Source organism: Convolutriloba macropyga, unplaced genomic scaffold (assembly GCF_964194025.1).
Source record: "Convolutriloba macropyga unplaced genomic scaffold, txConMacr16.3 SCAFFOLD_498, whole genome shotgun sequence".
NCBI classification, from domain to species: domain Eukaryota; kingdom Metazoa; phylum Xenacoelomorpha; order Acoela; family Convolutidae; genus Convolutriloba; species Convolutriloba macropyga.
Window position 1 is genome coordinate 29,853 of NW_027450427.1, and position 15,148 is coordinate 45,000.

Consider the following 15,148-nt stretch of genomic DNA (forward strand, 5'->3'; position numbering starts at 1 on the left):
TGTCGACATGGTTACTAGTAACAACATCGTACTCAACACAAAAATTCTTCAACTTCACAACTTTCACATGCTGATGTTTCTGCTTTCGCGTACTAGAAACAGCATAATACTTATTGCTTTGTCAAGAAGTGTGTGTGTCTTTCCCATGCGAAAGTTTCACCGGTCAGCAATAATTGCCGTGTCCAATTAAGGTTACTCATAGCTGTATAATACTAGGGAAAATGATTGAGGATTTAATATCAGATTTTCACATGTTGATGTTTCGGCTTTCGCCTACTAGAAACAACATAATACTAGTCTGCTAATAAATCTCGCTCAAATTGCCTTTTCACATACAGAAGTTTCACCTCTTCTTGGTCACTGTACAGATGATGCTGTCTGTTCTTTATTTGGTTCTGCTTATTATAAGGAGGGGCATCACTCCTTCCTCCTTGGTTTGCATGCATTAAGCCTGCTTTGTGAAAAGCGTATCTTTCTAGCTTTTCTTCGCCTTACTCGAGTAGGACGATACAATCCAGACATTAGTCAGTCTTGGTGTAAAGTCACTGAGTATTATTCGGTTCTGCTTTATTCAGCAATATGCTGTATAATTGTTGTAATTTGCGAACATATTTGTTCTCAGTTCCGAACTACTAGCGACGACAGATTACCAGCGGTCATGAGCCATCAAGGTAGTTCTTTGGTGCATCAAGTAGAGAGGTACCATCAAACAACACTTCCCTAATAATGCTACACACATAGAATTTGCTACAGTGCAGCTTTTTACTTTGCAAAATTTGCGCACAAATTTTGCATAGAATAAATGTTTTATCAAGATTTTTAGATCCCCTCCCTTGAGAGAACGTTACTCCTTTAAGTGAACACCCCGCGGCGTCCTGTTGTTATTGCTTATAACCATTTCGCAAGCCGGAGGCATAATGCACTACGCAAGCCGCTACTTTGGCACAGAGGCACCTAGTTTTACACCCGGGACTTCAGGTGGCCCAGTTTTACACCCAGTACAGCGGTGCCAGTTGGTAACCCGGTGGATCCTCGGAGACCAGACATGATCATAGATCAAACCCGATGTATGCTACTCCTGAACGTATAGTATCTCCACTGTGCAATGAAATTATCGTTCGTTTCGGGCCTTCCTATACGTTCAGCAGACAATCGCTAGGAATTCACCTCGTGACCCGTGGTGACCACACTGGATTTCAAGTTTATTGATTTGGACAGACCTGTCATTTATTTTGCTTTTCAGCTTCAGTTCTGCTCGATCTAGCTTGCCTAAGGCTTGATCTCGCTTTGCTCACCCCTGTAGGAGCCTCTACTAGTACCACTCGGAGTAATGGGGAATCCACCAGACCTAATCGATGAATGCCATCAAACAACAAACATCATACCCGGCTTCATCAGGCATATTTTATTACTTCCGAGAGGTACTTTAGTATCAGATCTTTCTCCATGCCTCTTATGAGGACCCGTCAGACCTTTCGGTTTATCGTTTAGCTTCAGTCCTGCTCGATCTAGCTTTCCCAAGGCTCGATCTAGCTCTATTCGCCCCACTAGAGGGCTCTCTAAGACCCCTCGGTCTTAGTGTTAGCTCCGGTACTGCTCGGTCGTGCTTGCTGAAGGCCCGACCCAGCTTTAGTTAGATTCTCGTACTTTCTCTTGGCCTCTCTAGGAGGACCAGACAGACCTCTCGGTCTATCGTTTAGCTTCAGTCCTGCTCGATCTAGCTTGCCCAAGGCTTGATCAAGCTCTATTCGCCCCGCTAGAGGGCTCTCTAAGACCCCTCGGTCTTAGTGTTATCTTCTGTAATGCCTAACCAAGCTTACTACAGGCCTTGGTCAGGTCTTTATCGGTCACCGATTAGTAACAGACCAATCATAGGGCCTTCCACCCTATCCGGGTTGAGGTCTTTAGTCCAGCCATATTTTGACAAGACACCTCTCCCTAATAATGCCCCACACATAGAATTACTGTCCATGCAGTATTTAACTTGTGTTTTTTTCTAAAATTTGATTTTCACTTTTTGGAGGTTCATTTGCTCCTCTGACACTCTTTCAGCTTCAATCTTACTCGATCTAGCTTTCCCAAGGCTCGATCTAGCTCTATTCGCCCCACTAGAGGGCTCTCTAAGACACTTCGGTCTTAGTGTTAGCTCCGGTCTTGCTCAATCGTGCTTGCTGAAGGCGCGATCAAGCTTTAGTTAGCTTCTCGTACTTCCTCTTGGCCTCTCTAGGAGGACCAGACAGACCTCTCGGTCTATCGTTTAGCTTCAGTCCTGCTCGATCTAGCTTTCCCAAGGCTCGATCTAGCTCTATTCGCCCTGCTAGAGGGCTCTCTAAGACCCCTCGGTCTTAGTGTTAGCTCCGGTACAGCTCGGTCGTGCTTGCTGAAGGCCCGATCAAGCTTTAGTTAGATTCTCGTACTTTCTCTTGGCCTCTCTAGGAGGACCAGACAGACCTCTCGGTCTATCGTTTAGCTTCAGTCCTGCTTGATCTAGCTTTCCCAAGGCTCGATCTAGCTCTATTCGCCCTGCTAGAGGGCTCTCTAAGACCCCTCGGTCTTAGTGTTAGCTCCGGTACAGCTCGGTCGTGCTTGCTGAAGGCCCGATCAAGCTTTAGTTAGCTTCTCGTACTTTCTCTTGGCCTCTCTAGGAGGACCAGACAGACCTCTCGGTCTATCGTTTAGCTTCAGTCCTGCTCGATCTAGCTTTCCCAAGGCTCGATCTAGATCTATTCGCCCTGCTAGAGGGCTCTCTAAGACCCCTCGGTCTTAGTGTTAGCTCCGGTACAGCTCGGTCGTGCTTGCTGAAGGCCTGATCAAGCTTTAGTTAGCTTCTCGTACTTTCTCTTGGCCTCTCTAGGAGGACCAGACAGACCTTTCGGTCTCTTGCTTAGCTTCAGTCCTGCTCGATCTAGCTTTCCCAAGGCTCGATCTAGCTCTATTCGCCCCGCTAGAGGGCTCTCTAAGACCCCTCGGTCTTAGTGTTAACTCCTGTAATGCCTAACCAAGCTTACTACAGGCCTTGGTCAGGTCTTTATCGGTCACCGATTAGTAACAGACCGATCATGGGGCCTTCCACCCTATCCGGGTTGAGGTCTTTAGTCCAGCCATATTTTGACAAGACACCTCCCCCAAATAATGCCCCACACATAGAAATACTGTCCATGCAGTATTTAACTTGTGTTTTTTCTAAAATTTGATTTTCACTTTTTGGAGGTTCATTTGCTCCTCTGACACTCTTTCAGCTTCAATCTTACTCGATCTAGCTTTCCCAAGGCTCGATCTAGCTCTATTCGCCCCACCAGAGGGCTCTCTAAGACACTTCGGTCTTAGTGTTAGCTCCGGTCTTGCTCAATCGTGCTTGCTGAAGGCGCGATCAAGCTTTAGTTAGCTTCTCGTACTTTCTCTTGGCCTCTCTAGGAGGACCAGACAGACCTCTCGGTCTATCGTTTAGCTTCAGTCCTGCTCGATCTAGCTTTCCCAAGGCTCGATCTAGCTCTATTCGCCCCGCTAGAGGGCTCTCTAAGACCCCTCGGTCTTAGTGTTAGCTCCGGTACAGCTCGGTCGTGCTTGCTGAAGGCCCGATCAAGCTTTAGTTGGCTTCTCGTACTTTCTCTTGGCCTCTCTAGGAGGACCAGACAGACCTCTCGGTCTCTTGCTTAGCTTCAGTCCTGCTCGATCTAGCTTGCCCAAGGCTTGATCAAGCTCTATTCGCCCCGCTAGAGGGCTCTCTAAGACCCCTCGGTCTTAGTGTTAGCTCCGGTACAGCTCGGTCGTGCTTGCTGAAGGCCCGATCAAGCTTTAGTTAGCTTCTCGTTTTTTCTCTTGGCCTCTCTAGGAGGACCAGACAGACCTCTCGGTCTATCGTTTAGCTTCAGTCCTGCTCGATCTAGCTTTCCCAAGGCTCGATCTAGCTCTATTCGCCCCGCTAGAGGGCTCTCTAAGACCCCTCGGTCTTAGTGTTAGCTCCGGTACAGCTCGGTCGTGCTTGCTGAAGGCCCGATCAAGCTTTAGTTGGCTTCTCGTACTTTCTCTTGGCCTCTCTAGGAGGACCAGACAGACCTCTCGGTCTATCCTTTAGCTTCAGTCCTGCTCGATCTAGCTTTCCCAAGGCTCGATCTAGCTCTATTCGCCCCGCTAGAGGGCTCTCTAAGACCCCTCGGTCTTAGTGTTATCTCCTGTAATGCCTAACCAAGCTTACTACAGGCCTTGGTCAGGTCTTTATCGGTCACCGATTAGTAACAGACCGATCATAGGGCCTTCCACCCTATCTGGGTTGAGGTCTTTAGTCCAGCCATATTTTGACAAGACACCTCCCCCTAATAATGCCCCACACATAGAATTACTGTTTATGCAGCTTTTCACTTGTGAAATTTTTAATTTTCGCAATTATTATAGAATAAGTGTTTGCGCAGCTTTTCATAGGTCGAGCTCTAGCTAGCTAGCTCAAGCTAGCTAGCTAGCTCAAGCTCAAGCTATCTAGCTCAAGCTCAAGCCAGCTAGCTCAAGCTCAAGCTAGCTAGCTAGCTCAAGCTCAAGCTAGCTAGCTAGCTCAAGCTCAAGCTAGCTAGCTCAAGCTCAAGCTAGCTAGCTCAAGCTCAAGCTAGCTAGCTAGCTCAAGCTCAAGCTCAAGCTAGCTAGCTCAAGCTCAAGCTCAAGCTAGCTAGCTAGCTCAAGCTCAAGCTAGCTAGCTAGCTCAAGCTCAAGCTAGCTAGCTAGCTCAAGCTCAAGCTAGCTAGCTCAAGCTCAAGCTCAAGCTCAAGCTAGCTAGCTAGCTCAAGCTAGCTAGCTAGCTCAAGCTCAAGCTAGCTAGCTAGCTCAAGTTCAAGCTAGCTAGCTAGCTCAAGCTCAAGCTAGCTAGCTAGCTCAAGCTCAAGCTAGCTAGCTCAAGCTCAAGCTAGCTAGCTCAAGCTCAAGCTAGCTAGCTAGCTCAAGCTCAAGCTCAAGCTAGCTAGCTCAAGCTCAAGCTCAAGCTAGCTAGCTAGCTCAAGCTCAAGCTAGCTAGCTAGCTCAAGCTCAAGCTCAAGCTAGCTAGCTAGCTCAAGTTCAAGCTAGCTAGCTAGCTCAAGCTCAAGCTAGCTAGCTCAAGCTCAAGCTAGCTAGCTCAAGCTCAAGCCAGCTAGCTCAAGCTCAAGCTCAAGCTAGCTAGCTAGCTCAAGCACAAGCTAGCTAGCTAGCTCAATCTCAAGCTAGCTAGCTCAAGCTCAAGCTAGCTAGCTCACGCTCAAGCTAGCTAGCTAGCTCAAGCTCAAGCTCAAGCTAGCTAGCTCAAGCTCAAGCTCAAGCTAGCTAGCTAGCTCAAGCTCAAGCTAGCTAGCTAGCTCAAGCTCAAGCTCAAGCTAGCTAGCTCAAGCTCAAGCTCAAGCTAGCTAGCTAGCTCAAGCTCAAGCTGGCTAGCTAGCTCAAGCTCAAGCTAGCTAGCTAGCTCAAGCTCAAGCTAGCTAGCTCAAGCTCAAGCTCAAGCTCAAGCTAGCTAGCTAGCTCAAGCTAGCTAGCTAGCTCAAGCTCAAGCTAGCTAGCTAGCTCAAGTTCAAGCTAGCTAGCTAGCTCAAGCTCAAGCTAGCTAGCTAGCTCAAGCTCAAGCTAGCTAGCTCAAGCTCAAGCTAGCTAGCTCAAGCTCAAGCTAGCTAGCTAGCTCAAGCTCAAGCTCAAGCTAGCTAGCTCAAGCTCAAGCTCAAGCTAGCTAGCTAGCTCAAGCTCAAGCTAGCTAGCTAGCTCAAGCTCAAGCTAGCTAGCTAGCTCAAGTTCAAGCTAGCTAGCTAGCTCAAGCTCAAGCTAGCTAGCTCAAGCTCAAGCTAGCTAGCTCAAACTCAAGCTAGCTAGCTAGCTCAAGTTCAAGCTAGCTAGCTAGCTCAAGCTCAAGCTAGCTAGCTAGCTCAAGCTCAAGCTAGCTAGCTCAAGCTCAAGCTAGCTAGCTCAAGCTCCAGCTAGCTAGCTAGCTCAAGCTCAAGCTCAAGCTAGCTAGCTCAAGCTCAAGCTCAAGCTAGCTAGCTAGCTCAAGCTCAAGCTAGCTAGCTAGCTCAAGCTCAAGCTAGCTAGCTAGCTCAAGTTCAAGCTAGCTAGCTAGCTCAAGCTCAAGCTAGCTAGCTCAAGCTCAAGCTAGCTAGCTCAAGCTCAAGCCAGCTAGCTCAAGCTCAAGCTCAAGCTAGCTAGCTAGCTCAAGCACAAGCTTGCTAGCTAGCTCAAGCTCAAGCTAGCTAGCTCAAGCTCAAGCTAGCTAGCTCAAGCTCAAGCTAGCTAGCTCAAGCTCAAGCTCAAGCTAGCTAGCTAGCTCAAGCACAAGCTTGCTAGCTAGCTCAAGCTCAAGCTAGCTAGCTCAAGCTCAAGCTAGCTAGCTCAAGCTCAAGCTAGCTAGCTAGCTCAAGCTCAAGCTCAAGCTAGCTAGCTCAAGCTCAAGCTCAAGCTAGCTAGCTAGCTCAAGCTCAAGCTAGCTAGCTAGCTCAAGCTCAAGCTAGCTAGCTAGCTCAAGCTCAAGCTAGCTAGCTCAAGCTCAAGCTCAAGCTAGCTAGCTAGCTCAAGCTAGCTAGCTAGCTCAAGCTCAAGCTAGCTAGCTAGCTCAAGTTCAAGCTAGCTAGCTAGCTCAAGCTCAAGCTAGCTAGCTAGCTCAAGCTCAAGCTAGCTAGCTCAAGCTCAAGCTAGCTAGCTCAAGCTCAAGCTAGCTAGCTAGCTCAAGCTCAAGCTCAAGCTAGCTAGCTCAAGCTCAAGCTCAAGCTAGCTAGCTAGCTCAAGCTCAAGCTAGCTAGCTAGCTCAAGCTCAAGCTAGCTAGCTAGCTCAAGTTCAAGCTAGCTAGCTAGCTCAAGCTCAAGCTAGCTAGCTCAAGCTCAAGCTAGCTAGCTCAAGCTCAAGCCAGCTAGCTCAAGCTCAAGCTCAAGCTAGCTAGCTAGCTCAAGCACAAGCTAGCTAGCTAGCTCAAGCTCAAGCTAGCTAGCTCAAGCTCAAGCTAGCTAGCTCAAGCTCAAGCTAGCTAGCTAGCTCAAGCTCAAGCTCAAGCTAGCTAGCTCAAGCTCAAGCTCAAGCTAGCTAGCTAGCTCAAGCTCAAGCTAGCTAGCTAGCTCAAGCTCAAGCTCAAGCTAGCTAGCTCAAGCTCAAGCTCAAGCTAGCTAGCTAGCTCAAGCTCAAGCTAGCTAGCTAGCTCAAGCTCAAGCTAGCTAGCTAGCTCAAGCTCAAGCTAGCTAGCTCAAGCTCAAGCTCAAGCTCAAGCTAGCTAGCTAGCTCAAGCTAGCTAGCTAGCTCAAGCTCAAGCTAGCTAGCTAGCTCAAGTTCAAGCTAGCTAGCTAGCTCAAGCTCAAGCTAGCTAGCTAGCTCAAGCTCAAGCTAGCTAGCTCAAGCTCAAGCTAGCTAGCTCAAGCTCAAGCTAGCTAGCTAGCTCAAGCTCAAGCTCAAGCTAGCTAGCTCAAGCTCAAGCTCAAGCTAGCTAGCTAGCTCAAGCTCAAGCTAGCTAGCTAGCTCAAGCTCAAGCTAGCTAGCTAGCTCAAGTTCAAGCTAGCTAGCTAGCTCAAGCTCAAGCTAGCTAGCTCAAGCTCAAGCTAGCTAGCTCAAACTCAAGCTAGCTAGCTAGCTCAAGTTCAAGCTAGCTAGCTAGCTCAAGCTCAAGCTAGCTAGCTAGCTCAAGCTCAAGCTAGCTAGCTCAAGCTCAAGCTAGCTAGCTCAAGCTCAAGCTAGCTAGCTAGCTCAAGCTCAAGCTCAAGCTAGCTAGCTCAAGCTCAAGCTCAAGCTAGCTAGCTAGCTCAAGCTCAAGCTAGCTAGCTAGCTCAAGCTCAAGCTAGCTAGCTAGCTCAAGTTCAAGCTAGCTAGCTAGCTCAAGCTCAAGCTAGCTAGCTCAAGCTCAAGCTAGCTAGCTCAAGCTCAAGCCAGCTAGCTCAAGCTCAAGCTCAAGCTAGCTAGCTAGCTCAAGCACAAGCTTGCTAGCTAGCTCAAGCTCAAGCTAGCTAGCTCAAGCTCAAGCTAGCTAGCTCAAGCTCAAGCTAGCTAGCTCAAGCTCAAGCTCAAGCTAGCTAGCTAGCTCAAGCACAAGCTTGCTAGCTAGCTCAAGCTCAAGCTAGCTAGCTCAAGCTCAAGCTAGCTAGCTCAAGCTCAAGCTAGCTAGCTAGCTCAAGCTCAAGCTCAAGCTAGCTAGCTCAAGCTCAAGCTCAAGCTAGCTAGCTAGCTCAAGCTCAAGCTAGCTAGCTAGCTCAAGCTCAAGCTAGCTAGCTAGCTCAAGCTCAAGCTAGCTAGCTCAAGCTCAAGCTCAAGCTAGCTAGCTAGCTCAAGCTAGCTAGCTAGCTCAAGCTCAAGCTAGCTAGCTAGCTCAAGTTCAAGCTAGCTAGCTAGCTCAAGCTCAAGCTAGCTAGCTAGCTCAAGCTCAAGCTATCTAGCTCAAGCTCAAGCTAGCTAGCTCAAGCTCAAGCTAGCTAGCTAGCTCAAGCTCAAGCTCAAGCTAGCTAGCTCAAGCTCAAGCTCAAGCTAGCTAGCTAGCTCAAGCTCAAGCTAGCTAGCTAGCTCAAGCTCAAGCTAGCTAGCTAGCTCAAGTTCAAGCTAGCTAGCTAGCTCAAGCTCAAGCTAGCTAGCTCAAGCTCAAGCTAGCTAGCTCAAGCTCAAGCCAGCTAGCTCAAGCTCAAGCTCAAGCTAGCTAGCTAGCTCAAGCTCAAGCTCAAGCTCAAGCTAGCTAGCTAGCTCAAGTTCAAGCTAGCTAGCTAGCTCAAGCTCAAGCTAGCTAGCTCAAGCTCAAGCTAGCTAGCTCAAGCTCAAGCCAGCTAGCTCAAGCTCAAGCTCAAGCTAGCTAGCTAGCTCAAGCTCAAGCTAGCTAGCTCAAGCTCAAGCTAGCTAGCTAGCTAGCTCAAGCTCAAGCTCAAGCTAGCTAGCTCAAGCTCAAGCTCAAGCTAGCTAGCTCAAGCTCAAGCTCAAGCTAGCTAGCTCAAGCTCAAGCTCAAGCTAGCTAGCTCAAGCCCAAGCTCAAGCTAGCTAGCTAGCTCAAGCTCAAGCTAGCTAGCTCAAGCTCAAGCTCAAGCTCAAGCTAGCTAGCTAGCTAGCTCAAGCTCAAGCTCAAGCTAGCTAGCTAGCTCAAGCTCAAGCTAGCTAGCTCAAGCTCAAGCTAGCTAGCTAGCTCAAGTTCAAGCTAGCTAGCTAGCTCAAGCTCAAGCTAGCTAGCTAGCTCAAGCTCAAGCTCAAGCTAGCTAGCTCAAGCTCAAGCTCAAGCTAGCTAGCTAGCTCAAGCTCAAGCTAGCTAGCTAGCTCAAGCTCAAGCTAGCTAGCTAGCTCAAGTTCAAGCTAGCTAGCTAGCTCAAGCTCAAGCTAGCTAGCTCAAGCTCAAGCTAGCTAGCTCAAACTCAAGCTAGCTAGCTAGCTCAAGTTCAAGCTAGCTAGCTAGCTCAAGCTCAAGCTAGCTAGCTAGCTCAAGCTCAAGCTAGCTAGCTCAAGCTCAAGCTAGCTAGCTCAAGCTCAAGCTAGCTAGCTAGCTCAAGCTCAAGCTCAAGCTAGCTAGCTCAAGCTCAAGCTCAAGCTAGCTAGCTAGCTCAAGCTCAAGCTAGCTAGCTAGCTCAAGCTCAAGCTAGCTAGCTAGCTCAAGTTCAAGCTAGCTAGCTAGGTCAAGCTCAAGCTAGCTAGCTCAAGCTCAAGCTAGCTAGCTCAAGCTCAAGCCAGCTAGCTCAAGCTCAAGCTCAAGCTAGCTAGCTAGCTCAAGCACAAGCTTGCTAGCTAGCTCAAGCTCAAGCTAGCTAGCTCAAGCTCAAGCTAGCTAGCTCAAGCTCAAGCTAGCTAGCTCAAGCTCAAGCTCAAGCTAGCTAGCTAGCTCAAGCACAAGCTTGCTAGCTAGCTCAAGCTCAAGCTAGCTAGCTCAAGCTCAAGCTAGCTAGCTCAAGCTCAAGCTAGCTAGCTAGCTCAAGCTCAAGCTCAAGCTAGCTAGCTCAAGCTCAAGCTCAAGCTAGCTAGCTAGCTCAAGCTCAAGCTAGCTAGCTAGCTCAAGCTCAAGCTAGCTAGCTAGCTCAAGCTCAAGCTAGCTAGCTCAAGCTCAAGCTCAAGCTAGCTAGCTAGCTCAAGCTAGCTAGCTAGCTCAAGCTCAAGCTAGCTAGCTAGCTCAAGTTCAAGCTAGCTAGCTAGCTCAAGCTCAAGCTAGCTAGCTAGCTCAAGCTCAAGCTAGCTAGCTCAAGCTCAAGCTAGCTAGCTCAAGCTCAAGCTAGCTAGCTAGCTCAAGCTCAAGCTCAAGCTAGCTAGCTCAAGCTCAAGCTCAAGCTAGCTAGCTAGCTCAAGCTCAAGCTAGCTAGCTAGCTCAAGCTCAAGCTAGCTAGCTAGCTCAAGTTCAAGCTAGCTAGCTATCTCAAGCTCAAGCTAGCTAGCTCAAGCTCAAGCTAGCTAGCTCAAGCTCAAGCCAGCTAGCTCAAGCTCAAGCTCAAGCTAGCTAGCTAGCTCAAGCTCAAGCTCAAGCTAGCTAGCTAGCTCAAGTTCAAGCTAGCTAGCTAGCTCAAGCTCAAGCTAGCTAGCTCAAGCTCAAGCTAGCTAGCTCAAGCTCAAGCCAGCTAGCTCAAGCTCAATCTCAAGCTAGCTAGCTAGCTCAAGCTCAAGCTAGCTAGCTCAAGCTCAAGCTAGCTAGCTAGCTAGCTCAAGCTCAAGCTCAAGCTAGCTAGCTCAAGCTCAAGCTCAAGCTAGCTAGCTCAAGCTCAAGCTCAAGCTAGCTAGCTCAAGCTCAAGCTCAAGCTAGCTAGCTCAAGCTCAAGCTCAAGCTAGCTAGCTAGCTCAAGCTCAAGCTAGCTAGCTCAAGCTCAAGCTCAAGCTCAAGCTAGCTAGCTAGCTAGCTCAAGCTCAAGCTCAAGCTAGCTAGCTAGCTCAAGCTCAAGCTAGCTAGCTCAAGCTCAAGCCAGCTAGCTCAAGCTCAAGCTCAAGCTAGCTAGCTAGCTCAAGCTCAAGCTAGCTAGCTCAAGCTCAAGCCAGCTAGCTCAAGCTCAAGCTCAAGCTCAAGCTAGCTAGCTAGCTCAAGCTCAAGCTAGATAGCTAGCTCAAGCTAGCTAGCTAGCTCAAGCTCAAGCTCAAGCTAGCTAGCTAGCTAGCTCAAGCTCAAGCTAGCTAGCTCAAGCTCAAGCCAGCTAGCTCAAGCTCAAGCTCAAGCTAGCTAGCTAGCTCAAGCTCAAGCTAGCTAGCTCAAGCTCAAGCTCAAGCGAGCTAGCTAGCTCAAGCTCAAGCTAGCTAGCTAGCTCAAGCTCAAGCTAGCTAACTCAAGCTAACTCAGCTAGCTCAAGCTAACTCAAGCTAGCTAAAGCTAACTCAAGCTAACTCAAGCTAACTCAAGCTAACTCAAGCTAGCTAAAGCTAACTCAAGCTAACTCAAGCTAACCCGAGCTAACTCAAGCTAGCTCAAGCTAACCCAAGCTAGCTAAAGCTAACTCAAGCTAACTCAAGCTAATTCAAGCTAACTCAAGCTAACTCAAGCTAACTCAAGCTAACTCAAGCTAGCTAAAGCTAACTCAAGCTAACTCAAGCTAACTCAAGCTAACCCGAGCTAACTCAAGCTAACTGAAGGTAGCTAAAGCTAGTTCAAGCTAACTCAAGCTAGCTAAAGCTAAGACAAGCTAACTCAAGCTAACTCAAGCTAACTCAAGCTAACTCAAGCTAACTCAAGCTAGTTCAAGCTAACTCAAGCTAACTCAAGCTAACTCAAGCTAGCTAAAGCTAACTCAAGCTAACTCAAGCTAACTCAAGCTAACCCGAGCTAACTCAAGCTAACTCAAGGTAGCTAAAGCTAGTTCAAGCTAACTCAAGCTAGCTAAAGCTAAGACAAGCTAACTCAAGCTAACTCAAGCTAACTCAAGCTAACTCAAGCTAACTCAAGCTAGTTCAAGCTAACTCAAGCTAGCTAAAGCTAACTCAAGCTAACTCAAGCTAACTCAAGCTAGCTCAAGCTAACTCAAGCTAGTTCAAGCTAACTCAAGCTAGCTAAAGCTAACTCAAGCTAACTCAAGCTAACTCAAGCTAACTCAAGCTAGCTAAAGCTAACTCAAGCTAACTCAAGCTAACCCGAGCTAACTCAAGCTAGCTCAAGCTAACCCAAGCTAGCTAAAGCTAACTCAAGCTAACTCAAGCTAATTCAAGCTAACTCAAGCTAACTCAAGCTAACTCAAGCTAACTCAAGCTAGCTAAAGCTAACTCAAGCTAACTCAAGCTAACTCAAGCTAACCCGAGCTAACTCAAGCTAACTCAAGGTAGCTAAAGCTAGTTCAAGCTAACTCAAGCTAGCTAAAGCTAAGACAAGCTAACTCAAGCTAACTCAAGCTAACTCAAGCTAACTCAAGCTAACTCAAGCTAACTCAAGCTAGCTAAAGCTAACTCAAGCTAACTCAAGCTAACTCAAGCTAACCCGAGCTAACTCAAGCTAACTCAAGGTAGCTAAAGCTAGTTCAAGCTAACTCAAGCTAGCTAAAGCTAAGACAAGCTAACTCAAGCTAACTCAAGCTAACTCAAGCTAACTCAAGCTAACTAAAGCTAGTTCAAGCTAACTCAAGCTAGCTAAAGCTAACTCAAGCTAACTCAAGCTAACTCAAGCTAGCTCAAGCTAACTCAAGCTAGTTCAAGCTAACTCAAGCTAGCTAAAGCTAACTCAAGCTAACTCAAGCTAACTCAAGCTAACTCAAGCTAGCTAAAGCTAACTCAAGCTAACTCAAGCTAACCCGAGCTAACTCAAGCTAGCTCAAGCTAACCCAAGCTAGCTAAAGCTAACTCAAGCTAACTCAAGCTAATTCAAGCTAACTCAAGCTAACTCAAGCTAACTCAAGCTAACTCAAGCTAGCTAAAGCTAACTCAAGCTAACTCAAGCTAACTCAAGCTAACCCGAGCTAACTCAAGCTAACTCAAGGTAGCTAAAGCTAGTTCAAGCTAACTCAAGCTAGCTAAAGCTAAGACAAGCTAACTCAAGCTAACTCAAGCTAACTCAAGCTAACTCAAGCTAACTCAAGCTAACTCAAGCTAGTTCAAGCTAACTCAAGCTAACTCAAGCTAACTCAAGCTAGCTAAAGCTAACTCAAGCTAACTCAAGCTAACTCAAGCTAACCCGAGCTAACTCAAGCTAACTCAAGGTAGCTAAAGCTAGTTCAAGCTAGCTCAAGCTAGCTAAAGCTAAGACAAGCTAACTCAAGCTAACTCAAGCTAACTCAAGCTAACTCAAGCTAGTTCAAGCTAACTCAAGCTAGCTAAAGCTAACTCAAGCTAACTCAAGCTAACTCAAGCTAGCTCAAGCTAACTCAAGCTAGTTCAAGCTAACTCAAGCTAGCTAAAGCTAACTCAAGCTAACTCAAGCTAACTCAAGCTAGCTCAAGCTAACTCAAGCTAACTCAAGCTAACTCAAGCTAACCCGAGCTAACTCAAGCTAACTCAAGGTAGCTAAAGCTAGTTCAAGCTAGCTCAAGCTAGCTAAAGCTAAGACAAGCTAACTCAAGCTAACTCAAGCTAACTCAAGCTAACTCAAGCTAGTTCAAGCTAACTCAAGCTAGCTAAAGCTAACTCAAGCTAACTCAAGCTAACTCAAGCTAGCTCAAGCTAACTCAAGCTAGTTCAAGCTAACTCAAGCTAGCTAAAGCTAACTCAAGCTAACTCAAGCTAACTCAAGCTAGCTCAAGCTAACTCAAGCTAGTTCAAGCTAACTCAAGCTAGCTAAAGCTAACTCAAGCTAACTCAAGCTAACTCAAGCTAACTCAAGCTAGCTAAAGCTAACTCAAGCTAACTCAAGCTAACCCGAGCTAACTCAAGCTAGCTCAAGCTAACCCAAGCTAGCTAAAGCTAACTCAAGCTAACTCAAGCTAATTCAAGCTAACTCAAGCTAACTCAAGCTAACTCAAGCTAACTCAAGCTAGCTAAAGCTAACTCAAGCTAACTCAAGCTAACTCAAGCTAACCCGAGCTAACTCAAGCTAACTCAAGGTAGCTAAAGCTAGTTCAAGCTAACTCAAGCTAGCTAAAGCTAAGACAAGCTAACTCAAGCTAACTCAAGCTAACTCAAGCTAACTCAAGCTAACTCAAGCTAGTTCAAGCTAACTCAAGCTAACTCAAGCTAACTCAAGCTAGCTAAAGCTAACTCAAGCTAACTCAAGCTAACTCAAGCTAACCCGAGCTAACTCAAGCTAACTCAAGGTAGCTAAAGCTAGTTCAAGCTAGCTCAAGCTAGCTAAAGCTAAGACAAGCTAACTCAAGCTAACTCAAGCTAACTCAAGCTAGTTCAAGCTAACTCAAGCTAGCTAAAGCTAACTCAAGCTAACTCAAGCTAACTCAAGCTAGCTCAAGCTAACTCAAGCTAGTTCAAGCTAACTCAAGCTAGCTAAAGCTAACTCAAGCTAACTCAAGCTAACTCAAGCTAGCTAAAGCTAACTCAAGCTAACTCAAGCTAACCCGAGCTAACTCAAGCTAGCTCAAGCTAACCCAAGCTAGCTAAAGCTAACTCAAGCTAACTCAAGCTAATTCAAGCTAACTCAAGCTAACTCAAGCTAACTCAAGCTAACTCAAGCTAGCTAAAGCTAACTCAAGCTAACTCAAGCTAACTCAAGCTAACCCGAGCTAACTCAAGCTAACTCAAGGTAGCTAAAGCTAGTTCAAGCTAACTCAAGCTAGCTAAAGCTAAGACAAGCTAACTCAAGCTAACTCAAGCTAACTCAAGCTAACTCAAGCTAACTCAAGCTAACTCAAGCTAGTTCAAGCTAACTCAAGCTAACTCAAGCTAACTCAAGCTAGCTAAAGCTAACTCAAGCTAACTCATGCTAACTCAAGCTAACCCGAGCTAACTCAAGCTAACTCAAGGTAGCTAAAGCTAGTTCAAGCTAACTCAAGCTAGCTAAAGCTAAGACAAGCTAACTCAAGCTAACTCAAGCTAACTCAAGCTAACTCAAGCTAACTAAAGCTAGTTCAAGCTAACTCAAGCTAGCTAAAGCTAACTCAAGCTAACTCAAGCTAACTCAAGCTAGCTCAAGCTAACTCAAGCTAGTTCAAGCTAACTCAAGCTAGCTAAAGCTAACTCAAGCTAACTCAAGCTAACTCAAGCTAACTCAAGCTAGCTAAAGCTAACTCAAGCTAACTCAAGCTAACCCGAGCTAACTCAAGCTAGCTCAAGCTAACCCAAGCTAGCTAAAGCTAACTCAAGCTAACTCAAGCTAATTCAAGCTAACTCAAGCTAACTCAAGCTAACTCAAGCTAACTCAAGCTAGCT